The 14,989-nt window shown below is 39.3% G+C and overlaps 1 long non-coding RNA gene across 4 annotated transcripts; it reads right to left on the reverse strand.

The window, feature by feature from the left end:
• Positions 1 to 9,671: 9,671 nt before the first annotated feature.
• On the reverse strand, positions 9,672 to 11,893 carry LOC133733644 (uncharacterized). 4 transcript variants are annotated; one of them, XR_009857814.1, is made up of 9 exons: positions 11,487 to 11,893; positions 11,292 to 11,370; positions 11,133 to 11,205; positions 10,972 to 11,049; positions 10,704 to 10,808; positions 10,404 to 10,518; positions 10,252 to 10,318; positions 10,067 to 10,165; positions 9,672 to 9,966 (listed from the first exon to the last, which is right to left on the reverse strand). It is a non-coding gene; the product is annotated as an uncharacterized LOC133733644 (long non-coding RNA). The 4 variants fall into 4 exon arrangements; XR_009857815.1 differs by having other exon boundaries at positions 10,772 to 10,808; positions 11,487 to 11,892; XR_009857816.1 differs by lacking the exon at positions 10,704 to 10,808 and having other exon boundaries at positions 11,133 to 11,195; positions 11,487 to 11,889.
• Between the last annotated feature and the right edge of the window lie 3,096 nt (positions 11,894 to 14,989).

Genomic DNA, 14,989 nt, shown 5'->3' on the forward strand with positions numbered 1-14,989 from the left:
TTTTGTTCTCCAGCCATTTCAGGAGAGTGTAAAGATTAGAAGTAACAAGGGCTCGCAAGGGTGATGGCCAAGCTTAGTAAGCAATAGTGAGGTTAGTTTGCTTGTGAATAATTGAACTCAAGAAAACAATGTTGATGATTTTAACTTTAAGAGAAGGATTAGGGTGATTGGTATTAGAAGAAGATTGTGTAGAATAGCTGTAAATCTTATGTAATTATGATTCTTATTTATTTAGGTTATCATGTAATTATAGGAATGATTGTTTCCTATTAGGGTTAAACTACTCCTCTTGTCCTTGTATATATACCCCCTTTGTGGGATGAATAGAATTATTATTGAAAACCCTAAATCAAAGTATTATTTTCTACTTGGTATCAGAGCAGGTTCAATCCTTTGAACTTGCCTGCATCCTTTGAATCCTGAATCCTGAACCCTGAACCCTGAATCCCAAAGCACACCACAAACCGCTGCGTACCACCACCATTAAAATCAAGCCATCCCTAAATTTTTTGAAACCCTAGAAAAACCAAACTTGAAAAAAAACACCCCAAATTCCTCAATGGCCGGACCTGCAATTGAAGGCGAACAGTCAAATCCCGAGAAGACAATGGTGTCATCCTCACCGATCATCCATCACCACTACACCACCCAACAAGACAATTCTGCTTTCCCCACAAGTGTTGTCTTGAATGAATCCAACTACACCATATGGGCTCCTCTTATGCGAATGCGCATTGGAGCACGAGGGAAGGTTGGTTATCTGACCGGAGTAAAGGCTGAACCCGCCATGAATTCTGCAGAGTATGAAGCTTGGGCCACAGACAATGAAAAGGTGAAAAGTTGGCTAATTGACTCCATGGAATCCTCTCTCATGAACCGGTATATTCGTCTTCCTACAGCGAAAGATATTTGGGAAGCTGTAGAGAAAACCTTTTATGATGATTCTGATGAAACCCGAATCTTTGAGTTGAACAAAAAGTGTTTTGAAGCAAAGCAAAATGGAAGGCCCATTCCGACCTACTACAATGAGTTAGTGGCAATGTTCCAGGAGATTGATCAAAGGGTGGCCTCTCAACATGATAATGTTGCAGCTGTCGTTCAAGAAACTTCAGCAATGTCCCGGATGCGTGTTCACATGTTTTTGAGTGGACTTGACCCAGAGTATGATCAGGTGCGTGGAGAAATCCTACGCAAGGAGCCTAAATTCTCCTTGGAGCAGAGCTATGCTTACATTCGCAAGGTGCAATCAGAGAAACAAGCTATGGGGCGTTCGGTACCTACCGAATCTTCTGTTATGGCCGTTCAACGCCGACCAGGTCCTCCTCCAGGCTTCTCAGGTCCTTCTCTACGCCGTCCTCATGACAAACCAAACCCATACGCAAACAAAAAATGTGTTGTCTGTGGGGAATTAGGTCATACCAAGGAGCGGTGCTATGAAGTGATTGGCTACCCTGATTGGTGGGACTTCACCAGGAAACCGCGAAAGAATCCGGGCAAGGCAGCTATTGCTACTACAGAGGAATAGCATCTCAACAATGCCTCCGCTAATGTAGCGCAGTCAGGTATGAAGGGTAAGGTTACTTTGAATAATACATGGATAATTGATACAGGTGCATCTGATCATATGACCAATGACCCTAGTCTTGTGAAAAACCTTAAACGTTCCTCTCAAAATATTGTCTCTACTGCTGATGGTACTCCAACTCCGGTCACCTGAGAAGGTTCTATTGTTGTATCTGATACCTTAACCCTTGAATCTGTCCTAGTTGTTCCCTCACTAGCTTATAATCTCCTATCTGTTGGTCAGATTATTTTAGCACTTGCATGTATTGTGACCTTCTATCCATCTTTCTGTGTGTTTCAGGACATTCTGACTCGGCGGATTCTTGGTTATGGTGTTAGAAGGGGAAAATTATACTACCTGGATCTGACAGAGACTGGAGAAAACCAGAAGCATCTTTTGGGGCAAGCTAATCAGATTAATGGGGTAGAGAATGCAAAGGAAGCAGTATGGTTATGGCATCGCCGTTTAGGTCATCTATCTTTTAGTTATCTTAAGAAGCTGCAACCTCATTTGTTTTCGGTTGTCAGTGATTTGGATTTCCATTGTGACATTTGTGAACTGGCCAAGAGCCACCGTATTTCATATTCACCAAGTCTTAATAAAAGTCCTGTTCCTTTTATGAAAATTCACTCTGATGTCTGGGGTCCTGCAAAGATTCCTTCTCTTTCTGGAGCTCGATATTATGTCACATTTATTGATGATTGTACTCGCATGACGTGGGTGTCATTACTGAAGAATAAGAGTGAAGTATTTGGGTTGTTTACCGAATTTCACAAAATGGTGACCACTCAGTATCAACAATCCATCAGAGTGTTTCAATCTGACAATGGTGGAGAGTTTGTGAATGGCCTTATGATTGAATTTTGCCGGTCACAGGGGATTCGTCATCAAACCTCCAACTCTTATACTCCTCAACAAAATGGTTTGGCAGAACGGAAGAACAGACAGTTGATGGAAGTTGTTCGGGCTTCATTGTTTGGCATGAATGTACCTCGGTCTTATTGGGGAGAAGCAGTGAAGTCAGTCGCATACCTCATCAATCGTACTCCTTCCCGGGTAATTGAGTTTCAGAATCCTCATCAAAAGCTTCATACACTCTTGACCATCCCCTCTATGCCTAATTTGGAACCCCGAGTGTTTGGGTGCACTGCTTATGTTCATATACCAAAGCCACACCGGAGCAAACTTGATCCCCGTGCAACGAAGTGTATGTTTGTAGGTTATGCCGAGTTTCAGAAGGGCTACAGATGTTATGACCCGCTCACTAACACAGTACATCTCTCTCTTGATGTCTCATTCCGTGAATCTGAGCCATATTACCCATGGGGAGCTTCTCGGTCTTCCCTTCAGGGGGAGAGAGGTTGTGAAGGGAATCCTATTGTTGAGTTTGATGTCTTTGAAGACTTGGAAAATTTGGAGGAGCGATTTGAAGGAAGAAATTCTGAACCAGCTAATGATCGATCATTTCAACAAGCAGAGACTGAGGTAGAAGCAGACGACGCAAACGATCGATCGGTTGAAGCTAACGATCGATCGTCTCCTGAGATGACCTGTTTGGATAATTTGAATCAATATCTAGACATATCTGAAGCTCACACACAAGATATTTCCCCTTCTACATCACCAACCGAAGATTCCACTCAGAATGATCCACCTCAGGTACCCCTAAACTTTAATGAGTCTTCTGGGTTAGAGAGTGTTGAACCTAGGAAATCACAAAGGGTTACCAAGGGAATTCCTAAGAAACAATATGAACCAGATATCAAAGCCAAAGCTAAATACCCTATAGCTAACTTTATGTCTAACCATAGGATTTCCGGGTCACATGCACTTGTTGTTGATCAATTGTCTACTGTATCTATTCCTAGTAATGTGCAGGATGCATTGAAAGATCCGAAATGGGCAAGGGCGATGAATGAAGAATTGGAGGCTCTTCAGAAGAATGCAACATGGGAGTTAGTACCTATGCCAGTTGGAAAGAAGACTGTAGGATGTCGTTGGGTGTTTACTGTGAAGCTTAATGCTGATGGGACTATTGATAGATACAAAGCTAGGTTGGTTGCCAAGGGATACACACAACGTTATGGGATTGATTATGAGGAGACTTTTGCACCTGTGGCAAAAATCAATACTGTTCGGATTCTAATCTCACTTGCAGCAAACAAAGATTGGCCCTTGCACCAGTTTGATGTGAAGAATGCGTTTCTTAATGGGAATTTAGAGGAAGAAGTGTACATGGATGTGCCTCCTGGTGTTAAGAATTACCCAAGTGAAGTTGGCAAGGTGTGTAAGTTGAGGAAATCGTTGTATGGCCTGAAACAATCTCCAAGAGCCTGGTTTGGGAGATTTTCAAAGTCCATGAGAGCCTTTGGATACAAACAGAGCAATTCTGACCATACCTTGTTTATCAAGCGCAAGAATGGTAAGATTACAGCTCTTATTGTGTATGTTGATGACATGATTGTTACAGGGGATGATCCAAAAGAGATGAATGAGTTGCAAAAATGAAGGATCTGGGGCAACTGAAGTATTTTCTGGGTATTGAAGTTGCGAGGTCTAAGAAGGGAATTTCACTGTCACAGAGGAAGTATGTTCTTGACTTACTTGCTGAAACGGGGATGCTGGACTGCAGTCCAATTGAGACACCTATTGAGATGAATCACAGACTTGCCATTTATCCTGATCAAGTTCCAACTGATAAAGGAAGGTATCAACGTCTTGTAGGAAGGTTGATTTATCTTTCACATACTAGACCTGATATTGCTTATGCTGTGAGTGTTGTCAGTCAGTTTATGCATTGTCCTAGTGAAGAACATATGGATGCAGTTTTTTGGATTTTGAGGTATTTGAAGATGGCGCCAGGTAAAGGATTACTGTTTGAGAAAAAGGATGAATTGGAAGTTGTGGGATACACAGATGCAGATTGGGCTGGTGATAAAACTGACAGGCGTTCTACATCTGGGTACTTCACTTTTGTAGGAGGGAACCTTGTCACTTGGCGTAGCAAAAAACAGAAAGTTGTGGCCAGATCAAGTGCAGAAGCTGAATTTCGAGGTATGGCACATGGAGTCTGTGAAATGTTATGGATTCGTAATGTCCTGAAAGATCTAGGTTACAAGCTTAAACAACCTATGGATTTGCATTGTGATAATAAAGCTGCAATTGAGATTGCACATAATCCAGTTCAGCATGATAGGACAAAGCATGTGGAGGTTGGCCGTCATTTTATTAAAGAAAATCTTGACAGAAAGGTTATTCGTTTTCCATTTGTAAACTCAGAAGAGCAGTTAGCTGATGTTCTTACTAAAGGAGTGTCCAGGAAGATATTCGACAGCTCAGTTGACAAGTTGGGCATGATAGATATCTATGCATGCACCAACTTGAGGGGGAGTGTAGAATAGCTGTAAATCTTATGTAATTATGATTCTTATTTATTTAGGTTATCATGTAATTATAGGAATGATTGTTTCCTATTAGGGTTAAACTACTCCTCTTGTCCTTGTATATATACCCCTTTGTGGGATGAATAGAATTATTATTGAAAACCCTAAATCAAAGTATTCTTTTCTACTGATTGGACATTGGAGGTGATTTTGTGGCCTAATTCTAACTTTTGGGTAATTCGATCTCCTAGTGAAATTGGGTAACTGGCATGGGGTCATTTAGAAGAAGATGGGGTTTTTGATGTGAAAGCTTTATTTCCTTTTGGTGGTATATTGCATTATCTTAATGGATGGTTGTGAAATTGATCATGGCCGCTAGTGATGTTCATGGCTTTTACTTTTCCTTTATTTTCTGTTTGGCTTTAACCTGTAATGAATGAATTTCAGATCCCATCCCTGTTAGATGTTTTGAAGAAAGGTTTTCTGTTGTTGTTTTTCCCCGGTTTTTCTTGGGATTTTGTTAATTTTGTGCCTAAATATGAGGAATTTTAAATGCAACAAGTATTGGTTGACAATTAATTATGATGGCTAACCTCGCAATCTCTCAAAGCTGTTCGTTTTGATATCAGCATGTCATATGGAAAGAGGAAGATATACCCTCAGATTCTTATTTCTCATCGGTTGAGTACAACAATATGTGTCTGTCTCATCACCTAATTTAGCATATGTTCACCACACTATATCCTTCACTCACTGATATCTTTCATTTTTTGAGAATCTATCAAACAAATCCAGTACATGTACTTTGAAGTTGAAACTGGTATTGAGCAGACGTAGGATTTAGGGCATATAAAAGGAGGACGAACAATGGCTATGCATAGACAACTGCGCCTATATGCACTTTTGATGAAGCCGTTTTGCAACTTCTTGGTTCTATAATTTGTGGAAATGTCTCAAAGAAGTCGCGAAACAGCATAAATAAAGGAATGTGTGTTGCTGATGCCTCTTATACATCAAAATGTCTTAAAGAGGTGATTGTAACAATTTAGAAGCAACACAAAGCTAACAATTTACAATACGCCATTGCAATAGAAACAGACTTTCCGTAGAAGTACGCGCGTTATTTACAATATCACTTGACGTGATTGCTGACTTGTACGTCCATCAAACCAGCCTTGATTTCTCCCTATGTGGACGGACTAGAAAGGAGTTGCTGTTGGTTAGAAGACGTTTCCGTCAATGTTCTGTACCATAAACATTCTCCTGAGGATTGCTGTAAAGCTTCCTTCTCCTGCACCCTGCATCAACCCAAGCAGAAGCTCTCAACATATTACAACTCATTATTACCAAATATAAAAATTACTAAAAGGTTTTGGCATGTCAAACGTAGGGTAGTGAGCATATGCATTTGAGTTCGACTTTTGTTGTCATCTACCGGTTGTTGTACATGTATAAGATTAATGGATAGATTAGCAGAAGGTTTTTTTTTTTTTTTCAACTTTTCCTATATAGGCTCAAGGCCAATATTATTTCACGTTCTTCCCAAAAAAATTAAAAAAAGGCCAATATTTCACGTACATTTCTTCTTATCCTTTGTTTTTCTATTTTACTTTCTATACGAAAATTAAGGATTACAGCAATTTCCTTTAAATAAAATCAATTTATTATTTTTCCATGTATATAGGATCATCATTCCTACAGTAAATAGGAAACTTTCCAATAATTTGTTTTCTAGCAAAACACGCAGAAAACCTATTATTTTCTACTTTTTTTTTTATCATCTTTCCTATCCCTATTAGGGAGAGGCTTTGCAAGACTACTAGTCTACTACCAGTCCTAGTCCCATTTGGATTTGGATTTGGATTTATAGGATACCATAAAGAGAAATAGAATGAGAAGAAAATTGATTTCTTGATTGATGCTGTATCAGTTTACATGTTTTATACATCTCATTTACATACCCGATCCACTATTATGGCCTAGGATCAAGTTCTAAATTCTAATATATACACAATTGATTCATTGCTATTTTACAGAATCAGTTAACTGATATGGTGGGATTCCTTCCTTTGACAGCTTCTTTCCTTCAGCAATTCTTTCCTTTGACAACTTCTTTCCTTCAACATACCACGCCCCCAAAACATAAGCATTGAACCAAATAGTGGATAGCTGGAATCGGCGTGATGTATATTTTTCTAAGTTTCTGGTCTGGCGGATGCGTCCGTCTTTTAAAGTCTCTGACACCCTATCTATTCTCGTTGTTTTCGATCAAAAGTAAGTCCCATTCATTTCCTAAGTTGATTGATCTACCTCATGACGTCATAGTAAACATTCTTATGAGGCTACCCACCAAATCAATTTGCTGCATCAGATGTGCCTCTAAGACCTTTTCAGACATAATCGACAGCCCTTTGTTTGCTCAAATGCACACGTCAAGATCGCTTAACTGTGGTATGAACTCTATGAGCTCTGTTGCTGTTGATGAAGTACCTCAACTCATGCTTTATTCTCTACCTATGCTGATGGGGGATACTGAAATGCACTTGCAGCCATTGAAATACGATGGGGAGCACGACTTGAGAAAAACTGACTACAATCTTCATGTTTCAAAGATTTTGTCTGAGTATATATACAATGTAGATTTCGTTTTCTGCAACTTGTTTTTCTTCACAACGAGAGTGATATATGGAGGTCCATGTTTCTTACTAAATCCTCTGAGGGAAGAAGTTATGAAGATCCCAACAGAAGAAATCAGATTAAGGAATTACAAGATTCAGAAGGATTATTATGGAATGGGATATGATAATACCGCTAACACCTACAAAATTGTTTGTGTTTCCATAGATAATTCTTATCAGAACTATCAAGTTGCGGCCCGTGTTTATGTATTGGGGCAAAGCTCGTGCTCGTGGCGAAAAATACGAGCAGTTCCTCCTGCTAAGTTGAGCGAAAAAAACGTATGTGCACATGGAGACATGCACTGGTTTGTTGGAGAAGAGAGCTATAGTATTGGAAGACCAAGCTATATAATTTCTTTTGACTTCAACAAAGAGGAGTTTTGTTGGACTCCCCATCCTACCTTACACAGTGACTGTAGTTCGTTCATTCGTAAGTCTTGTCACTTGCTTAATTTTAAAGGATCCATGGCCATTGTGGAAACTTCAGCAACGTATTCAGCAATGTTTGTTAAGATATGGGTGATGAAAAATTATAGTAAGAAAGAGTGGTCACTAGATTACGAAATCGATATCCAAATGTTAGAAAGTTCTTCAAACATATTGGGAAAATATAGTTGTGGTGAATGGGAAAACGGCATATTTTTTGTACAAGATGATGGAGGGTGGTTGAGTTATCGTCCAAGCGTATGCTACTTTTTGGATTTGAAGCACAATTCAATGAGACGAGTAGAAAATGCATGGAGCAGATTTGAGAAGAGAATCTTCGGTTATACTGGAAGTCTTATTTCTTTGAAAAGTTATAGTAACTTAGTTCAAGAAACAGAAGAACATGTTGGTCCAAACGGCGTCGCCGCTTCTGCTCCGAACGGTGGCGGTGCTCCTGCCCCGAACGGCGTCGTCTCTGTTGGACCAAACGGCGTTGTGATTGCTGTCCCAAACGGCGTCGCTCCGCCAGCTGAGGGTTCAAACGGCGTCGTTGAAGCAGGTGAGGAGGACAAGAGAAGTTTCAGAGGATGGCTCAAAGGCAGAGGAGACAAGTTCACTGGAGTCCTGGACACCTTGATCGTGCTCACCGTTTTGTGCGGGGTGGCATGGACTCTTGGGAGAAGTATCGGTAACTATCAAATTCACTTTAATTTTATAAAATTGAAAACATTATTAAGTCTCATTGTTGGTGTTACATTGTCTTAATTACTGGTTTTGTGTTGTTCTAGGTGTGCTGTGTGTTGTTTTGGGTGCCATGACCGGGAAGCTCAAGCAAATCTAAGGTCTGGCACTACTAGAATTTTGTTCATAGACATCGGTTCTGGACCGATGTTAAACTAATTTTCGACCGATGTCTTAGTGGGTGTAGAGAAAAGTATAGACATCAGCATAAGCGCGTTTTCAACCGATGTCCCAGACAACAACCAACATCGATTCTAAAAAACAAATCGATGTATAATCGTTATAATCATCATATTTTTGTATGTTAGGTATGTTTAGTTCTTCATATTTTCAGATTTTATGCTTTAAAAAGTATATGTCGAACAATACCTACTTGAACATTTGCATCGATTTCTATTCCAGAAGCGATGTCCAGTACACTTGTAGACATCAGTTCCCATGAGTATTGTTTGTTCGTGGCCATTTTTACATGTAGGTTGCTACATTATTTTCCTAGGAACGATGTCTGTATCTTTATTCTACATCGTGTTTTTATTAAGAAATGATGTTTATTGTGAGACTGAACATCGTTTTCAATTAAGTAAACCGATGTTCAATGGTATTATGTACGTCGACTATGTTTATTCAAACTGATGTGTTAGTTCATTGAAGATTACGGTTTGGTGATTAGAAATCGATGTGCAGTAGTTTTGATTACATCGATTTTGAGTTACAATTCGATATATTGATAATCATAGGACATCGATTTCATTTTTGATATTGATTTCTAATCTCTCAACAGATTTCGTTTTCCTTGGCATTACTGTTTTATTATACTTTAATACACTTCACTTCATTTTGACAAGTTTGCATTTAGCTATTGCTGGGGAAAAAATTGCATTTCTCATCATCCAAAATTAAGGGCTTTCCATTAATGTTCTTTCCAAATTCATGATTCAACATAATGGGCCAAAATAAACCCCTAAACTTACAAAACAAAGCTTGGAAAAATATAAGCAACAATGTACAAAAGTTCCACACCAAGCTTTGCTTCAAAGCCAAAACTAGCTAGCCTTACTCATAAAACATCTTGGCAGTCACAGTCCTACATCAAACTCTGTATATAATCAGCCACTTCAATGCGCACCTCGTCAATTTGATTTTGGTTATATGACTTCCGCGTCTTTACCGCCCACTAGTAATATATAAACAACACATAAGGCACAGTGATTGAGTAAACAAGCTAATATTTAATTAATCCAAAATGTTCTTTGAGATATAATATATGCATGTACCTTGGTAGGAAATGAAAGTGTCTCATCCTCTATTATCTCTTTCATGTATCGCATAACATAATAGCCACACTCAACTCCACCTGGTTGTTTAGGTACGCCCTATTTATTGAAGGTATTCAATTAGACAAGCATTGACATACTAGAAGCAATGTATTATCCCAGCCAAACACATGTATAAGTCTTACCGGAAGCGATTTCACTTTAGGCAGTTTGTTAACCCTACCAGTTTCAGCATTGAAGGTTTTCATCGCACTGCACAACCATTGTCATTACTCAATTTAAATGCTCATTGGTCTGATATGTTAAAGAAAATGCTAATATATAATGTAGTACTTACTTCAAACTAAATACCAGAAATAAGAAATCTGCATGCTAATCGTTCTACTTCATCTTGGATCTTCTACTCGAACTACATCAATGACTCCTTGACTGTAAGCATCTTTTCCCTTGAACTGAAATGATCAATAAATTAACATTACAGAACTAATTACACTAAATAGAGCAGCTAGCTAGTGAGCATGCACAATTCATCAAAAACATCACTATTTATATATTGTATAAATGTTCCAGCAGTACCATATACAAGTTTTAGATGCTATTATAATTGAATTTCAATGACATACACACACACACACACCAATATAACAGCTTTCAATAATTGTGAAGTTGAAAATGAATTCCAGAAGCTTTGTAGACAGTTCATACTTCTTTGCATCATCGGACAACACCAAGTAATTCCGACCTAGCCATATGTAAGAAACCCAGAACAGAACAACAACAATATCATCAATTTGTTTTTGTTAAGAACATCATGCTCAAATTCCAATATATAATAGCTTAGCTCGTTCGCCTTAATGAGAAATAGATAGAGCACAAAACTTCAAAATTATCCTGGCCTGACGTACCAGAGTCAGATTATCTATGTATGGCTCACAACCACAGGCACAGGAATCATGCTTGCAAAATTCCATGAATACTCCCGGCTGCAACACAAAACTATATAAAAATATGAAAGCAAAGTACAATAAGAAAAAGTCTTGCTAATCCAAAAGCAAAACCAAATTACCCGAGTATGATGCTTTGACAAAGGCATCTGTGAACTAGCATACTTCTCAACTAATCCTCCCTTCTGGTAGCACCTTGCAACCGTCCAAATTAACTTATCAGAAAACCAGATAAAAACTATATTGCAAGAAACCATATGTTTCATAAAAAAGTAATTTACATGTTTTGAGCCCAAAATTTCCTTCTCAGATAAGATACCAGCAAACTTTTTCCGGAAATATGAGGCAACCAGCAATACCCTGAAATTCAACGGTCCAGCTAAATAAACTAACCGGGAAATTCATCTTTTAATGACTATAGATAAACCAGATAAATCAAATCCAAAGCCCCATTAAGTTAACTAAGAAACCAATACCATAATCTGGAAGAAAATGCTAAGGACTCGATGAACTTCCCCAAGGAACTCTGTGATTGTGAGGCTATATGACACCTGCAGCATTCAAGTGGAATTACTTACTACACGCATGAATGTCTGGGTATCCCAAAGAAATTAAATAGCTACAATGCACATCAGAATAGCAATACAATCAGAGGAATCCAGAAAGTGTTGAAACTGAATAGAATATATGCATGTGTATTGCTGATACAAACTCTGCCTTGGATAGCAAACTTTCGGGTAGGTTTTAAAAAAGAAAATGATAACTCAAGGATTAACTTGCGTAGACATGCCAAGAACAAATTGAGAGGACTTGCAATATATGCAGTAGATATGAAGAGCTTTAAGGCAATCATACCTACAGAAATGCCCAAAGGTTCTGATCTTACCTGAGGCTGCAAGGCGTGTCCTTACAAGATCCAAAGGATATGTGGCTGTTGCAGCTATTATTCCTGCCAAACCTCCACCAGAAAGCTCTAAATCCCTCTTCACCAGCAATTCTTGAGGCCTCACGCCATAAGCTAGCTTTTCTCATAGTTGCAACATCCGAGTGCATGCCTTGTATCTGAAAAGATAAGATAATTCTCAATAAAGCAGTTCTTACCAAAATCAGACACACCCAATTTTCACTACCCATAACCAAACTAGTTTAAAGATCAGTGGCTAGAATCACTGCACGCTAGCCAGACTACATCACAACATAGAACTAAAAACCACAAAAGCGGAACAAATATCATAAACACATCTACAACAACTACAACTATGAGCTTCAAAGAAGCAAACCTTTACATTCAACATTAACTACAGCCCAATACTTTATGCTCTTAAACACAACCATAGTGCTCTACTGATACCTTAAATTACAGTCCACATTTACTAAACCAATAACTGTATAAAAACACTCCAACATTATTCAAAGGCCACATTTTTACCCAAATTTCCATTACACAAAGACACCACTGTTTGGCTCCAATTTTGTTGCAGCTGGTCAACAGTCTCTTTTCTGCGCGGGCGTGCCAGCACCGTTCGGGTGCGGTCGTCGGGGGTGTCCCTTGACCTGACTTCTTTCAAGCGATTGTAGACGAGGAGAGCACCAACCTCGTCGCGGGGATTCTTTCTGCCTCGTGGTGAGGACTTTGCTGAATTTTCTTCTTGTTAACACAATCGATACTCAATATTGTAGATCGAGCAGAGCGATATCACCGGGAAGTGTTGAGATCTTGCTAAAGCGTGACTTTAGCTTGGCTGGGTTGCTAGGGCGTTACCCTTGCTTGGCTGGTTCTGTAACCGTTGTGGTCGCGGCACTACCGTCGGCTCCCGAGGAGACTAGGACCGAAGCACGTTGACAGAGGGTTTGGTGGCACTGAAAGTCGGCTTCTGAGAAGACTAGGACTAAGAGTGAGATCACCGCTAAGAGAAAGAGAAGGAGAGGGAGAGGAGTTGCTCTTAGAGAGGTTTGCTCTAGAGAGAACTTAGATCATCTTAGAGATGTTGTTGTTGTGTTGTGAATGTGTATTTGTGTTGGTGTTGGTGTTTGGTCGTGGTACTACAATCGGCTCTCTAGGAGACTAGGACTGAAGTATGTTGACAGAGGGTTTGGTGGCACTGAAAGTCGGCTTATGAGAAGACTAGGACTAGGAGTGTGATCACCGCTAAGAGAAAGAGAAAGAGGGAGAGGAGTTGCTCTTAGAGAGGTTTGCTCTAGAGAGAACTTAGATCATCTTAGAGATGTTGTTGTGTTGTGAATGTGTGATTTAGAATGAGAAGAGAAGGTGTTTATATAGGAAAGAAAAAGAAGAGTGAAATGATGAGTGGAAGAAAAATAATGAAAGTGGAATATGAAAGTGATTTGTAAAATATGGAAAAGATAGAGAAAAGATGAAATGAAAGCAAGGCATGAAGGTGCAACAACATGGAAGTGATGATGATCTATTAAAGAGATTGTCTTGAAAAATATATCCAAGGAAAAGAAGAAAAGCATCTAGCTTTCTTCATGTGGGTAGGAAACATGAACATGTGAATATTGAGCTGGTTTTAGGTCAGTTTCTGCCCCTTTATTCCTTCAATTATTTCTCCAACAAGCATTCCAAATTTCACTATGACCTCTTCATAAAAAATGTTCCATTATGAGTGTAGATCACCCTGGTAAAATTTCAGATTTTTATTCCATGTGGTTGGGCCGAAAATGCTGCTGGACCTCTTACAGGTCCAGTTTTCCAGTTTTGCTTCTGTAGAAAATTGGGCTGATTGTTTGAAGGCCTTCCACTCAACAAAAGTTCTTGCACTCTTCATAAGAAATGATCCTTGGGCTGTCTAGAATGGATCTGGAAAGTTTCAGCACATTTCGATTTCATTTGGTTAGTCTGCCACCCCTCCTTCCTTGTCTAGCTCGGTTTTTCCTAGCCGAAGTAGGAAAATATGCTAAAGTTGACTTGTCATACTTCCATAGTAGGCTTTATTTAGCCTCTAAATATATATTTCGAGCTTGTCGACAATATATAGCTTGAGCCACTGATATTGGCTCAATTTCTCCAAGACGTGCCTTGTCAGGCCAAAATGTTCATTTTGGGTCCAAACATTGCCCCCCAGACCTCGAAGTCAAAGGTCCTCGTCTTGACTAAAGAGGTCTTGAATCAGCACTCCTCTTATAATGTCGTTGCTCCAAAGCCACTTGTATTGGCTTGACTAAAATTACTTGAACAGTAGCCTCTCTCCCTCTTAATTATACATAGTGAGCATACATATATTAATCGCCAGTCTTCCTTCGCGAACCATCCTTTGCGAGGCCATGTAATTAAAACCACTTCGCTGCCAACAATTCGCAACCCAGCTTTCGCCACAATTACTGGCAAAAATATTGATTTGACCTCCTCCACTGCTAATACCATACTAGGCATATTAAATGCCTCTTGTATATGTGCCCAGACCAATACCAATGGCCTCTTAAGTATATTAGCAAGTTCCAGCCACTATTAGGCAAGAACACAATTTTTTGTATCCTCCGCGACGCACAAATTTGAAACTCTTTTTGTATTTTTGTATTTTTATTTATTTTTTTTTTTTTTAATAAGACATTGTGAATCAAGGTTTAGACATGCGGCCCAAGTATAGTCGTCTAGACACAAATTTTCTTTCAAATCCTTTGGGCAACCTTACTGAAATGGCCAGGTGGGGGAGGGCGAACAAGAGAGGCAGAATCCATTTTGGCATGAGCTACTCCCACATAGTGGTTTAGGCCCATTTGCACGCACTTCTGGATTCAAGAACCTGTCATGAACGTTGTCCCCTTTCTAGACACCATTTCACATAGGCTATACTTACTAAGATGAGAAAGGTCATAAGTATGAAGACAGTTCAACAAGTGTTAATAAAAGCCGCCCTTAACCTTAAGGGACCTGAACTAGGCACCAATAAGGAGTTTAGGCCAATATTAACAAAAGTGACTTCACCTATTCCGTTATGATTCACAAATGACGAAAATA

Source organism: Rosa rugosa, chromosome 2, assembly GCF_958449725.1.
Source record: "Rosa rugosa chromosome 2, drRosRugo1.1, whole genome shotgun sequence".
In the NCBI taxonomy this organism is placed as follows: Eukaryota; Viridiplantae; Streptophyta; class Magnoliopsida; order Rosales; family Rosaceae; genus Rosa; species Rosa rugosa.